At 40.8% G+C, this 14,456-nt stretch overlaps 1 protein-coding gene and 1 non-coding gene across 2 annotated transcripts in view; one reads left to right on the top strand and one right to left on the bottom strand.

Moving 5' to 3' along the window:
• Positions 1 to 14,456, top strand: part of Ndufaf2 (NADH:ubiquinone oxidoreductase complex assembly factor 2) — a 98,011-nt gene that overhangs the window by 26,045 nt on the left and 57,510 nt on the right. The gene's annotated exons all lie outside the window — the stretch shown is intronic.
• On the bottom strand, positions 1,451 to 1,523 carry Trnak-cuu (transfer RNA lysine (anticodon CUU)). The gene has a single exon. It is a non-coding gene; the product is annotated as a tRNA-Lys (tRNA).

The following is a 14,456-nucleotide window of genomic DNA, read 5'->3' as shown; positions in this document are numbered from 1 at the left end:
GTTGGCTTTCCTTTTGAAGCAGATGTGCCTTAAGTCCCAACTGCCACTAACTTTGTGAAAGTATGACATGTCTGCTGATAGAATTAAACATGCTGTCTGAGTGGGTGATACAATATATATTTATCTGACTTGCTATTTTCAATTATTTTTAGCTGTTACTAAATATAAGTCCAGTTTTTTCCCTGTTTCTATATTTAAGAGGAGAGTCATGGAAACATGTGTCTAAATATTTCTCTGTCTTTCCCAGTTCTCAGAAGTTTTTCCATATTTACTGAGCAAATAATGTTATAGTACTATAAATTTCTTACTGCTAGTTAAAGGATAGTTTAAAATCTGAAGGGAAAGGGTTAAAACATACTAATAATTATGGATATTTTTACATGTGTGATTAACTGATTTAAAAAATATTAAAAGATGATTCACCTTTTGGTGTGATTAAAACCTTTTTATATAAAAGCATAAAGGGACATTAAAAGTGGGGAGTAATATTCTATATAGGTAGAGGCTGGAAAAGCAAAACTCTGCAGTTGTATAAGAAGTACATACTATGGGAAATGTGGCTGATCCCAGAGACGCCGCCTTCTGGGTGATGGCTGTGGTTGTGTGCATTTTGACATTGTAATAATGACAGTCCTGGTAGGTGGCAGCCAAGTTTCACAAAAGCCGGTGGCGTATACCTATGTTGTGGAGAAACCACACTGTCTTCTCTTCTGGCTGGCTTTGGTTCTGCGTCACTCATGTACTCTGTCTCCTGTGGTGGACATAAGTGCTGGGTGGTGACTGCAGCTCCTTGTTCTGATGATCCAAGTCTGGAACAGTTCCTTCCCTAAAGCCTGAAGAGCCCAGGTCCAAAGCCCTTGGTTTTTTAACCAGTTGAGTCAGCTAGTTACCCACTTGTCGTTGAAGCCTGTATTTTGGTCTGAGTCTGGTTTCTGAATCACTATTACTGTAAGAAAATTTAGTTTAGGGACCAGTGTCAATGTTGGAAAGATAGAGTGGCATTGGCTTTAAAAGGTATTTTTCTTTTCTGTTAGGTGGTGGCAGACACCTTTAATCCCAGCAGTCGGGAGGCTGCTATAGGCAGTTGACGAGAGATGTCATTCTGTAAATATGTTTCTCATACTGGTTAATGAATAAAGCACTGTTGGCCAATAGGAAAGGAAGATAGGAGGGACTAGGAGACAAGGAGAAAAGAGGAAGTAGTAAGGAGGAGTCAGGATGGAGAGACTGGGGAGACCAGACGCAGGCCCCATTCCCCAGTAAGATGAAAGCACGTGGAAATATGTAGATTAACAGAAATGGGTTAATACTTAAGACAGAGCTAGCCGATAAGAAACTAGTACCTGGCCAACAGTATCATATCAAATACAGAGTCTCTGTGCATTAATTGGGGCAGGCGCGGCAGCGGGACCAGACCAGCGGCGAGAGGAAAAACCCTACTTATATATGGCGCCCAACGTGGGGCTTGAACCCATGACCCTGAGATTAAGAGTCTCATGCTCTACCGACTGAACTAGCCCGGCAGTCTCTTGAGTTTGAGGCCAGCCTGGTCTAGAAAGTAAGTTCCAGGACAGTCAGGGCTACAAAAATGTTTCTTAAGGATTGGCTAGCTGCCTCTCACTATGTAACCTGAATGTCTCACTACACAATTGATATGTGTGAAGTTTAGTCCACTCTGACTTGCCTTCTCTTCTCTATCCATTTAAGAACTCAACATTTGCCTCGTAAATCTCCTTTTCAGCCTTTTAATAAATCCTTCCTCTAGTGGTAAATGCGAAACTGCTTCAGTAGGTAGATTAATGTCTTAATAAGATTATTTCAGATAGCACATATTTCTACCAATGAATTGAGTGTATGTTTGGGCAAGATAAGCATGTTAAATAAGAACTTGTCTTGGGAATCCTTTGTATATAAATTCATAATGTAAATAAGAGATCTTATAGAAATCTTGCACTAAGTCTTTTGTTTATGGGAGGATTTCTTCATTATGACCATCCAGTCTCTTTAGTAGATGTGTTCTATTTGTTCTTCCCAATTATTTGTTCATTTTAATAATCCATATTAATGTTAATTCATATTTTAAGAGCTAACAATAATAATAATTAAATTGTTACTTAATAATTTACATATGTAATGGCTCAGCTATTACAAGCACGTCCTGCTCTTACAAAAGTCTTGGGTCCAGTTCTGAACACCCTTCATGGTGGCCTACAACTTGTCTATAATTCTGGTTTCAGGGGAACTGATGACCACTTCTGACCTTGGCGGGCACTGCATGCGTGTAAACACAAACATACATTTAAAAAGTGTACATGTTTTAGTAATTGTTTTAAAATTTAAAGTCTACGTGAACAAAAATATACTAGTCTCTTCTGTCTTTTCATATATTTGTAAATTCCTAGTATTATTTACTTGTATTTTTCTTCTTGAAACCGAGTTTTTATTCTGATATTTATTTTCTGTTTCATTAAATTTTAATTCTACTTCTACTTTCTTTGTTCACCAATTTTTGTACTTATTTCAAAGCTCAGGTTATCAATCTTCATCTTGTTTGTTTTCTGTTAAATACTTTGGACTATTTTCCTATAAATAATAATTCCTATAAATAATAATTTATACATTCCAGGTTTTACTATTATTGCTAGTATAATTTGCTTGGTTTTCCAATACGTTCACTAGCATATTTCCTCATAATCATGTGTGGTCTGTCTCGTATGTGGTACTTGTGTATGGTGTACCTGATGCACGTATGTGTGTGTGTGTGTGTGTGTGTGTGTGCATGAAGTAATTTAAGTTAGAAGTGCATTTAATTTACCTAATTGACTGGACATCATTGTTTATCTGGCCTACCATAACTGTATTTAGAACAGTATGTATGTATGCCCTACAGTTGGGTGAATTGAGCAGAGAGCCTGATTTTAAATAAGGTGGTGATTATTTCATGTACTGTGTTTGTTATATACAGAATTATCATTACATGCATCCTGTTACATTAAAGCCAGAATGTTGATATAAATATCCTTTCTCACCATCATAAAGTCAAGAGACTGTAGCCAACTGTCATACGCCAAAAGCAGTATCGTCATAGTACTATTATCTAATTACACCCTTCGTGGCAGTCTTGTCAAGTTGTGGTCTTTTCCTCCCCTTCTTTCTTATCTCTGTAGAACTCTACTGTGGTGGCTATCTCTACAGGACTACCTACTTTTATGTCATTTGGATCCTAAAATATTTCAACGGTCTACCAAGATTTTGTTGCTTTAAGTTTATCACTCACGCTGTCCAACTGAGTAAATCAGAAACGCTCACACACTTGTGGTATTTCTCTGAGCCTTCATTTGTTGCTGGTGGTCCCCACTCCTACTCCTGCCCTTCCACGCTGAAATCCCCGCCTGCCCTGCTGCAGTCAGGCACCCAGGATCTTCTGGGTGACACAGCTCTTTGATAGCAGAACATTATGCGCACTCTTGGCGCAACCCCTCCATCCCTTATCAGCTAATGGCGTACTTTCTCTTTGGCAAGAGACCACTGCCCTTCTATGCAGTTGGGTTTGAAACTCAGTGATTGTCTAGACCCAGTTCAAGCCCAATTGTATGACAGTGTGCTATTTTAAGGTACTCTGTAGAGCGCCATTCCAACCCCACACACATCAGTATGGACAACTTTTGTTGTAAAAGTTTTATGTATTTTAAAAATATTGATGCAATTTCATTGACTTGTAACCCTTGTATTTTAAGAATATTGATTGATTGATTCTGTACATTAATATATTTCAAGGTCTATATTGTGATTATTTAAACTCTTTTTTTTGTTTGTTTGTAAATTTTTGAGAGGTATTTATGCGGTGTGCTGTAAACATTCAGGAAATGTTTTCTAAGTGAAAATACACCTTTATGCTGGAGAGTTAGCCGTGTAACTGGTTATAAGTATATAGTTCCTTCACTAATAAACCTGGAGTATGTCATGCTCTTTCTGTCTTACTCACATGCTAATTGAGACAGAGAAAGAAACTGTCCGGATCATGTGCTTGTCCTGACAAAACTGGATTTAAATCAAGTCTGGGCTTCAGGAATCTGTGTTCTTTACCGTTATACTATAGCTTTTGTTTCTGATGAATGTCATTTTTATATTCATGCTTAAAATCCCTCCTACCAACTTGCATTCCAGATTCCCCCGTTTGCCATCTCTGGATACTAACGTTTTTTCATAGCCTCTGTGATCTCCTGCTCTGTGGTTGGGCTGCACCCTCTCCTGCCTGGAGCCAGCACCCCCTCCCTCCTGATGACCCCGCGTCTCTCTGGGAGCGTGGCCTCTGCTCACTGACAGTTGTCGCTCTCTAGTGGTCTTCTGTGGTCGCTCTAGTCATAGCACCTGCAGCACCACGTTACCCAGTGTTTGTTCTCTCCATTAGGGTGCCGCTCTGAGAAGGGCCAGGCTCCTCATCTCTCTGTACCCTCAAGAATTACCTGCCACCAAAAAAAAAAAAAAAAAAAAAAAAAAAAAAATGTTTGTCGAACAAGTGATAGAAGAGCTGTTATTCTAGGGACCAAAGACTTGCTTAGTACCGTGGCTTGGTGGATTTTTAAATAAGCCCGTGACTTATTTTGAAATAATGAAAATTCTTTAAAGAAGTGGGGGTCTTGAACATAGCATAATGGCTTTCTTAAGACTGCTAATCAAAGCTCTTGGCATTTTTTCTCATTTAGTTGTAAACCACATAGGTTCTGTAATAGTGTGTTATTTAAAAGCAGTTCTGTTTGCTATTTGTTTAAAATGAGTCTTTGGTGAAAAATTAACCCAGTTGTAATTATACATTGAGCAGAATGCCCAGTCTGAAAGTATTAATTTTTTGCTTTAATATTTTTCTCTTGAGGATATTTAACAACAATGTATCTCATTAAACTTGTAGTTACTAGTCATTACGTTGTGACTGCTTTTTAGTTATGGACTCAGTTGATATCATATATAGAAAATACTAGTTTTACCAAAGCTGTCTCATTCTTCACTTACCAACTAGAGTAAATGAGTACAGATGACCATACAGAGCATGCACGTCTCTTAGGCAACAGTTTCTTTATAAAACATAGCAAGTGTATCTATGGGGAGGGGCTGCCTTGTTTTCTTGTTAGAGCAGAAAATTTAATTGTCCAACCCTGGGAAAGGGGGACTTCATGCCCCTTATACATTTTAACTCTTGAAGAAGTAAGGATGGAGAATTATTGGCTGCAGCCTAGTAGGCCGTTTCCAGGCTGGCAGCTGAGAACCAACCGTGAGGAAATTGCAGAAATTTACAATTCAATGTGTGTTTCATCAGGGAGAAGTCCACAGATTGTTTTGACACTCAGTTAGAGATTCAGCATGAAGATGGACGTCTCATGAAATTTGCAGCTGCTGATTGAATTTATATTTCCATAAAGGCCATCAACAGTAGAAGCCTGCAGGGAAGGGGGGGGGGATGACAAAACTCAGGAGGGCGGCATTTTCCCCTCAGTGTTACAGCCGCAAATTACTGGAAATAAGGGTTTACACTGGCCAGGACTAAAGAAAAATATAGACAGCCAGGAGGGAAGACTCTTGAGTTTAATTGATTTTAACTAAATATGTCTACATTTGATATCTAAATATGTGTTTTTTCATCTACAGAAACCTAATATATACTTAAAACTCAGTCTTTGCTCTTTGAATAGGAAAAATGAGGCAGTTCTGAAAGCTGCAGAACTCTTTTATGTAGGGCTATCTTTATGAGTCTCCAAAGACTTGGATATTCATTCAGAAGAACCAAAATATTTTGGAATAACTGGTCGGTATTCTCAGGTGAATTGTAGGTTTCTGTGAGATGACGGCATCATTATTTGGATCCCACAGAAAACAAGCTTGTCTTTTGTTTCTCTGATACTTACCTTCATTTTGAAAGGGCTCGGGGAAACTCTGTACAGTCCTGTATCTTTAAGAACTGCTTCATTTTTCTGGTTTATGAAGTAAAGATAAACTACCTGATTTTAAGTATGTACCAGGTTTTCTACAGATGAGTAAATACATACTTAGATGTCAGATGCAAGCATGGGGAAATCAATTATACTGAAAAGCTCATTCTCACTTGAAAAATGCTTTTAAAAGCAAAACAGACAAAACCTCATTTTTTTATTTAGTGCTTCTTGTTGCAAATTCATATTATACATATCTGAAAAATACTGATTTAGATGTTATATGTATACATGTTTTGTTTGCATGCATGTCTGCACCACATGTGTTGCGGTGCCTGTGGAGGCCAGAAGAGGGCGTCTGAGTCCCTGGAATTTGAGTTACAAATGGTTCCAAGTTGCCTGGTGGGTGGATGTTGGGAACCTAACCTGGATCCTCTGGAGAGCAATCAGTGTGCATTCTCTCTCTCTCTCTCTCTCTCTCTCTCTCTCTCTCTCTCTCTCTCTCTCTCTCTCTCTCTCTCCCTCTCTTTTTCCCTCCCTCTCTCCCTCCCTCTCTCCCATCTATTTTTTTTTTTAAGTTTATTTCCATTATCCATTTAGAAATGTTATTTATTCCCAAGTCTAGACTTTGGGAGCCCATCCCACCTAGACAGATACTCTCAGCATAGACACATGGGGGAGGGCCTGGGCCCTGCTCCAAATGATATGCCCTCCCTGGGGCAGAAAGAGAATGGGATTGGGGTTGGGAGGGGGACAGGGGAGGAGGAGAGGGTGAGGGAACTGGGATTGACATGTAAGACAAGCTTGTTGCAAATTTAAATAAAGTGATATTTTAAAAAAAGAAATGTTATTTACTGTTTTGGCTTGCAGTCTCTATGTCTATTTTTAATTTTTGTAAATGAGTTGTAGCATTTACTGACCGGTGTCTGTGTAGCAGAGACTATTTTAGATATCACCACATTAGTAACAGCTTGGAACTTCATTCATGGACTTTGATTTTATAGAAAAAGACAAACAAACAAGTGAATATAGACACTATTGTGTCAAGGAGGGATGGGGAATTGTAAAGGAAGCTGAGGACCTGGAGAGTGACATCTAGAGGGGAAGTTTCAAAAGAACCCTTTCAAGTGGGACATTTGAAAAGGAAGGGTAAAGTGATTAGACAGTACTAAAGGATTCTCAGAGTCCCACCTCTGCTTCCTGGCGTACACGCTGCCTCTCTGATCTCACTCTCTGAGTGTGATTTCTCTCCCCTGAGCATCACCTCTTGTCGGCCCCACAACTGTAGCAGGAAGCAATACTTGTGCAGCTCCAAGGACTCACTCTCCCCTGCTCATGTGATTTGTACATTGATACGTAAATAAGGTTTGGAGAAGAATTTATTTTACACAAAACCACAGTTATTCTATTTACCTAACCTGTCATTTTTGCCTGTTACTGCGCAGCAAGCCAAGAAGACATACAACTAAATTAGTCTTTTAAAGCTGCATGTTTTTTCTGTCTTTATTCTTTGACAATTTCATGCATGCATGTAATGAATTTTAGCGTTCTCCCCAATCTTTCCCATCTTTCATCTCCTTCCTCTCCAGCTGAAACCATTCTTCCTATGAAGTCTCCCTTCTTTCAAGCCTTCTTGACTTCATAACCCCTCTGAGTTGTTTGCACGAGCATGGGTGGGGTCATTTACAGGAGCAACTTGTAAGTGGCTAACCACTGAAGAAAATGACATCCCCACCTCAGCAGCCAGTAGCTGCCAGCCAACCCTGAAAGAGGGCCAGCAACTCCTGAGCCCATGCGTATATTTTCGTAGTGTGATGTACTATAATTTTTTCCTTTGATGGTCATTTGAGTAATTTAAAGGGTTTTGTTATTACTAAAAATGCTTCATAAACATTCAACAAAGTATCATTCCTACACATTTTTTAAGATAAATTCCCAGATGTGATACTCCTGTGGCAGAAGTTGTGCACAATCGTTATCTATAAGTATTGCTAGAATACTTTGAGAAAGGGCCTTGACAATTCACTCTCCACAGCATTAGACACGAGTGTGCTCCTCTCCACAGCCTCGCCAGCACTCGACTCTCTGTTTAGTGTACACATCTGTCATCTTGTCTCTACCATGCTCTGTGTGTAGGCATCCTAGGCATGCAGTTTGCATGCCGTATGGAGCTACGTGCCTGTCAATCTTACTGTAAATGTGCTTTTACCCACGCTGACCCCCAACAACTAAATAATACAAAGCCTGCCACATGGAAGGGAACAGGTAAATACTTGCTGATGAGGGTGTGTCGGTTCTGGGAAAGGTGGTGCCTGGACAGGGATGAGTTGAAATGGAGGAGGTTTCTGTATCCTGCTCTCCATGTGTCTGACTTTTGACTGTCAGACATATTGGTTTCTATATCAGCACAGATAAAATACAGTTCACTACATACGAAAGCTTTGCCTGAGATATCAGTGCATTCTTCTAAGGAGGCACTGATGTACTTTGGGTTTAAAGGGGCATTTGTTTTAGGTGGCACCTTGCTATGATCAGGACGTATTATATTTTCACATTGCTGCCAACTATTCCAAGTCTCCTTTCTGGCTCTGGAGTCAGAAGCCTGTTCTAGGCCTGTGCGTGCACTGAATGATTTTGAAGTAACATGAAGAGCGGTATTGTGTGCTAAGCGTTTTCCCTGGTGTGGGATGTGCACCGTTGTCCAGAGGTCCGGCAAGAGGCAAAGCCGCTCAGCATCTGTCAAATTGTTGACTGAAAGAGTAACCATGTCCTGCCTGCCCTGGCCTCAGCCAGCTTCTCTGTTTTAGAGTCATCATGTGGAAGAGAGTCCTTTGCCAGAAGCCTTCAGCTTGGCTTCTGCCTTCCTTTGTTCAGCAGGAATCTGGGAGATCATGGAAGTTACCTTAGCAGCAGGACTCCAGAGTACAGCTTCTTAAATTAGTGGCGACCTTGACCTCATATGGGGTAACTGGATTTGGAATTCCTAACAAAATACGGCAATAGTAAAGTTTTCTGAATTAATGACGAACAAAAGATGAATTTGAGTGGAGGGCGTGATAAATCTGCTGTTGACAGTACTGGGCAGAGTTGCGTCCCTGTCATCACTGTAGCCTGGGTCTCTGAAAACGTGTACTCCACACATGGTAACAAGGAGCGCTGCCTGATGTACCTCGCTCACATGGCACTACTGCCTGTTATGTAGTGCATTATTTTAATGAACATTCAGAGTTGTCTCCTTTTATCGAAACATAATGGCTTCATTATGGAAAACTGAATTTTTAGTATTTTCCTCCTGTTATTCCTCAACATATACGTATAAAATTAATATAGCTTTGGCTTATATTGTGTTACAATGTTTGAATGTAAAAGTTGCTCTTTAAGTTGCTGACTTGAGTTTCATTAGAAAAAAAAAATCACTAAACAAGATTTGGCTTAAGATTAGTACGGAATTTCCAACAGTTTTTGAAATGCCTTTGTGTGCTATGTGTTTAGGTGAGGCAGACTTCTCAGCATTGATGACTATAAATCAAAATATCAGTCAACCCTGAAAAACACTGAATATGCTGAACATCTGACAGTATCAATTTTTCATCCAAAATTTAATTTATCACATAAAAGCATAGAAGCCCATCTCTCTCATTGGTATGCACATTACCTTTCATCTTTCATAAGTGGTGAGGTTATAAATATACCAAGGAATTGTCTCAAAATAAAAATTTTCATGATTTGTTACCAGTAAATATTTTAATTGCACACACTTATATACCTATATAACTAAACTCATGTAAAAATTCTCATTGCAGAGCCCTGCTCTGGAGCAAAGGGAAGCTCTGGTTGACAGACATTTTTGTCTTCTCTTTTTTTATTTTGGCTTACCCAAAATGCCCACCCCCCAATCAATCAAGACATCTCTTTTGTTACTCTTCCCCCTCCTCCAGCCTGCTCCTTCAAGTTCCCATCCCTCTCTCTGCCTAGTTGACCAAGGAGATCTCTTCTATTTCCCTTTCTCAGGGAGATCCATGCATCCCTCCTTAGACTCTCCTTGCTATCTAGCCTCTCTGGGCCTGCGGACTGTAGGTTAGTTATCCTGTACTCAATTCCTAATATACTTATGACTGAGTACACGCCATGTTTGTCCTTTTGGGTCTGGCTTACCTTACTCAGAATTTTGTTTTATTTTACTTTATTTAGTTCCATCCATTTGCCTGCAAATTTCATGAGGTCATTGTTTTTTATAGCTGAGTAACACTCCGTTGTGTGAATGTGTTTAGCTGTTCTTTGGTTGGGGGGGACATCTAGGTTGTTTTCAGGTTATGGCTATTTTGAATAATACTGCTTTGAACATAGTTGAGCAAGTGTCCTTGTGGTATGACTGAGCATCCTTTGGGTAAGAATAAAGGTAATTTAGGGTTAGCTTATAGTGAACTAATCATATAAGGAGCAAACTCCTTATATACAGTTTGGGCTTTCTAAAATCTGTCCCGGTGTTGTACAACAGCTCACAAGGTATCGTAGGGTGAAAGGGATCTGTAATGGGATAGATTTGTGAAATGCATAGTTCTCCACCATGGATACATGCAGTGTATATATAGTTAGCTTACTAAAAGCTCTGAACATTTTTGCTGAGAAGGAACTCCTTTTTTGGCCAGGCAGTGGTGGTGTACATCTTTGATTCCAGCACTTGGGAGGCAGAGGCAAGTGGATCTCTGTGAGTTCAAGGCTAGCCTGGTCTACAAAGCTACACAGAAACCCTGTCTCAAAAAAGAGTAAGAAGTTATGATTTTTCAGAACAAAAAGTTTGTTAAGTTACAACTCACAATGTACATCAACCATCAAGAATAAAATATTTAAAAGACATTTGGGAAGCCTGAGTAGGCACAGGGAGAGTATCCTATATGCCTACCTGAAAATGAATTTAAGAGAGCATGGCTTGTGTGTGTGTGTGTGTGTGTGTGTGTGTGTGTGAGAGAGAGAGAGAGAGAGAGAGAGAGAGAGATCACCCTTTTCAAAACTTGTAATTCAGAGGTAATTCAGAGATTAGAAGCGGTGTCCCGCGTGTCATTCATTCTTCAACCCAGAAAGCCAGAACAATCATGCCTGAAAGTTCTCCCAGGAACTTTATTTCCTTGTGTGTCTTCACACATTCATCCTGTTCTAGCTTTCCAGGGTTTGAGGTCCACCTCCCCTTCATGGAGGGGGAGAGGGTGTTAAAAGGCCGGGAATGCCGGTACAAACCTGCAATCCATGCTGACAGGAACTACAGGTTCAAGTTCAGCCTAGAGAATTTAAAATTAAAAAGGGCTGGGAGTGTGGTCCAGTGCAGGGCCCTTCCCTAGCACGTGGGAGACCCTGTGTGCCCTACTTAACAGAAAGTGGCAGTGTTCTGACCAGAAAATGTTAATCCAGACCATTGGGGTGTGTGCTTAGGCAATTGGAACTTTGTCTCTGGTGGGCCTGCAAACACAGACCTTTTATCGGAGAAGTTTGAATAAGGTGCAGCTGTGTTCTCTTTATTTGGAGGATCAAAGTGATTGCTAGAAAACAGATCTAATTTCTGTAGTATGCCCTAACTCTTCTTGAACCAAAGTGACTCGGGGAGTCAGCTGTGTGCATATGTGCAGTTGGTGTGGGGCCACACACTATGACAGCAACTAGACAAAGGAGATGCTAAGTAGTCCTCCTTAGATTACTTGTCATTAAATCATAATTAGGATAATTAGTCATCTAAAGCTGAAAGGGAGGGAAGCCGGCAGCTCTCCACTGCTGTTTGGGGCTGTATTCATTTATATTCTCCATGGCTGTGGCTTTTTTCTCTGTCGTCTAGGACGGTTGTCGTCTAGGACGGTTGTCGTCTAGGACGGTTGTCGTCTAGGACGGTTGTCGTCTGCCCATTTCTCTGCATGTTTGGCTTCTTATATTGTGTTATTTGTAGAAGACGAAGTGAAACGTAGCAGTTCTTCCTCATCACTAGCTAAACCCCTTGCTTAAGTCCTAAAGCCTTGTTTTAATGTAGTTTAGGATAAATTTACTGAAAATATTCAGTGCTTATATTTTCAGTTTTGAATTTATTCATATTGTGACAGTAATTGGTAGAAAACTGTTTCTCACAGCTGACAGGGCCAAAAAAAAAAAAAAAAAAAAAAGGGGGGTTGAGGACAAAGCTAGCACATGCCAGAGTGCTGAGGCCCATCACACACTTAAGGAAGTGGGTTTGTGTTTGCATTATTTAAAGTACTATTGGAAAAAGACTATTTTACCAACCATCTTATAAAAGTTACTTTTTACCCATTTTTTTTTTAAAGGCCTGATATTTTATAAAGCACATAAAACAAATAGACTCTGGTTCTTTTGAAATACTACTGGAACCCATCAATGCTGTTATGAATCTTTTTTTTTTTTTTTTTTTTTTTTGAAATTCAGATACTGCTGTCTCTTAGAAAAATGGTTAAACTTCCAATGGAACCTTAGGCACTAATGTTATCGTTTTCTGCCACAAAAATACTGCTTACTAAGTAGTCGTTATTTAGCCTCAGCCTTGTGAATTAGTCCAGGTTATTGTCAAAGTGTGGTTTTAGAGCCTTCCAGGTTCCAGGCTCCAGGCATAGCAGCACACATCTTAAACCCCAGGACTTGGGGGTGGGGGCTGGAGGCAGATGGATTTGTGAGTTTGAGACCAGCCTGGTCAACAGAATAAGTTCCAGGAAAGTCAGAGCTACATAGTGAGAACCTGTTCTCCCCTGTCCCCAAAAAAGATCCCCTTGGTGATAAAAGGCTCTTTTGTTTTTATGATTATGTGACCATGGCTGTATTTCTGTTACTTCTGCAAAGATAAATAAGTATACCTACTAAAAACCACAACATACAACATCTCATACATATTCCATCAAAGAGAAAACTAGGTTTGTCCTGATGCTCTTCGAGCATCAGGTGTCCTGGGTAAGTAGGAATAATGGATTGAACCTTCAACCCTGGCTCACTGTGTTTGTTTCATTATTATTGTTGTTGTTGTTGTTATTTCACATTCCAACCTCAGTTCCCCCCTTCCTCCCCTTTCCCCATCCCACTCTCCCATTCATTTCTCAGAGGGGATAAGGTCTCCCTTTGGGAGTCACCAAAGTCTGAGATACCAAGTTGAGGCAGGACCAAGCTCCTCCTCCTTGAATCAGTCTTGAATCAGAAATCCCACCCTAGATAATGAGCTCCAAAAGTTACCCAGGATAAGTCCTGGTCCCGCTGCCGGCCCCTGTCCCAACAGATCATGAGGGATACATAACTGTCCCCTACATTCATGAGGGATGGAGATGGCCAGCTTGAGGGAGAGACAGAAGGGAAGAGCAATGAGAAATGTTTTGATAGAGGGAGCCGTTATGGTATAAGGGAGAAACCTGGTGCCAGGGAAACTCCTAGGAATCCCAAGGATGAGCCCAGCGAAGACTCTTAGCAGTAGTGGAGAGGGTGCCTGAACCCGCCTTCCCCTGTAATCACATTAGTGACTTCTGACTCCCATCATAAAATTGACAGTGAACCCACTGGTGGAAGCAGATGCAGTGATCCACAGCCAAACACCAGGTTGAGCTCCTGGAGTTTAGTTGAAGAGGAGGAGAGATCGCATGAGCAGGGGGGTGAATCAAGATCATGTTGGAGAAAACCACAGAGGCAGCTGACCGGAGCTAGCAGTAACTCACGGACTCTGCACTGACCGGTGGGGTGGGTTGGATCATGCTCTCCACAAAATGATTTCTGAAGTAAAATCTCAGAGGATGACTTTATTTGGAAACAGGGCCCTTCCGGCATAGTTGAGATGGTGCTCATGTAGGGACTAGTTACCAAAGGGGGAAGGAATATATAGATGCACACTCAGGGAAGAGGTCAGTGAGAACAGAAGAGGGGTATAGAGAGACGCAGCTACAGGACAGTGCAACAAAAGGGAAGGTGGCAGCCACTAAAGCGGGGTGGGGCGGGGCGGGGCGGGGCGGGGGCAGGGGCACTTTTCAGGAGCCCCATCAGAGCAAGCATGGCTCAGTCTGCGCCTTGATTCTAGACTCGTATCATCCAGAGTGGAAACAATGACTTTCAGTTGTAAGCTGCCCATTATTAATCCTTTGCTATGGCAACTCCAGGGAGCCTGACCTTCTCCCGGGAACTTCGTTTTCATTTTTATTTTATATTTGGAGATTAAAATTATTCATTTCTCCCTTCCCTTTCCTCCCTCAATCCTCCTGTATACCCCATTAGCTCTCTTTCATATGCATATATACATGTGCATATATGTACATGTATATATATATTCCTAAATATAATCTGCTCAGTCTGTATAATGTTGCACGTATATTGTCAGGACTGACCGCTTTGTATTGAATAACAATTGGTGTGTTCTTCCCTAGGGAAGGCTGCATCTCTCACATTCTGCATTACTTACACCCTCTAGTTTTGTGTGTGTGTGTGTGTGTAGGGTTGAAGCTTCGTGGTCTTTCTACATTCACTTTGGCACACCTGCGGTTGCTATGTTCATCTCATGTTCAGTCAGTCATG

Source organism: Phodopus roborovskii, unplaced genomic scaffold (genome assembly GCF_943737965.1).
Source record: "Phodopus roborovskii unplaced genomic scaffold, PHOROB, whole genome shotgun sequence".
Lineage (NCBI taxonomy): Eukaryota > Metazoa > Chordata > Mammalia > Rodentia > Cricetidae > Phodopus > Phodopus roborovskii.
The sequence above is the reverse complement of the archived record's forward strand: the minus strand, read 5'-3'. Positions and strand labels throughout refer to the sequence as shown.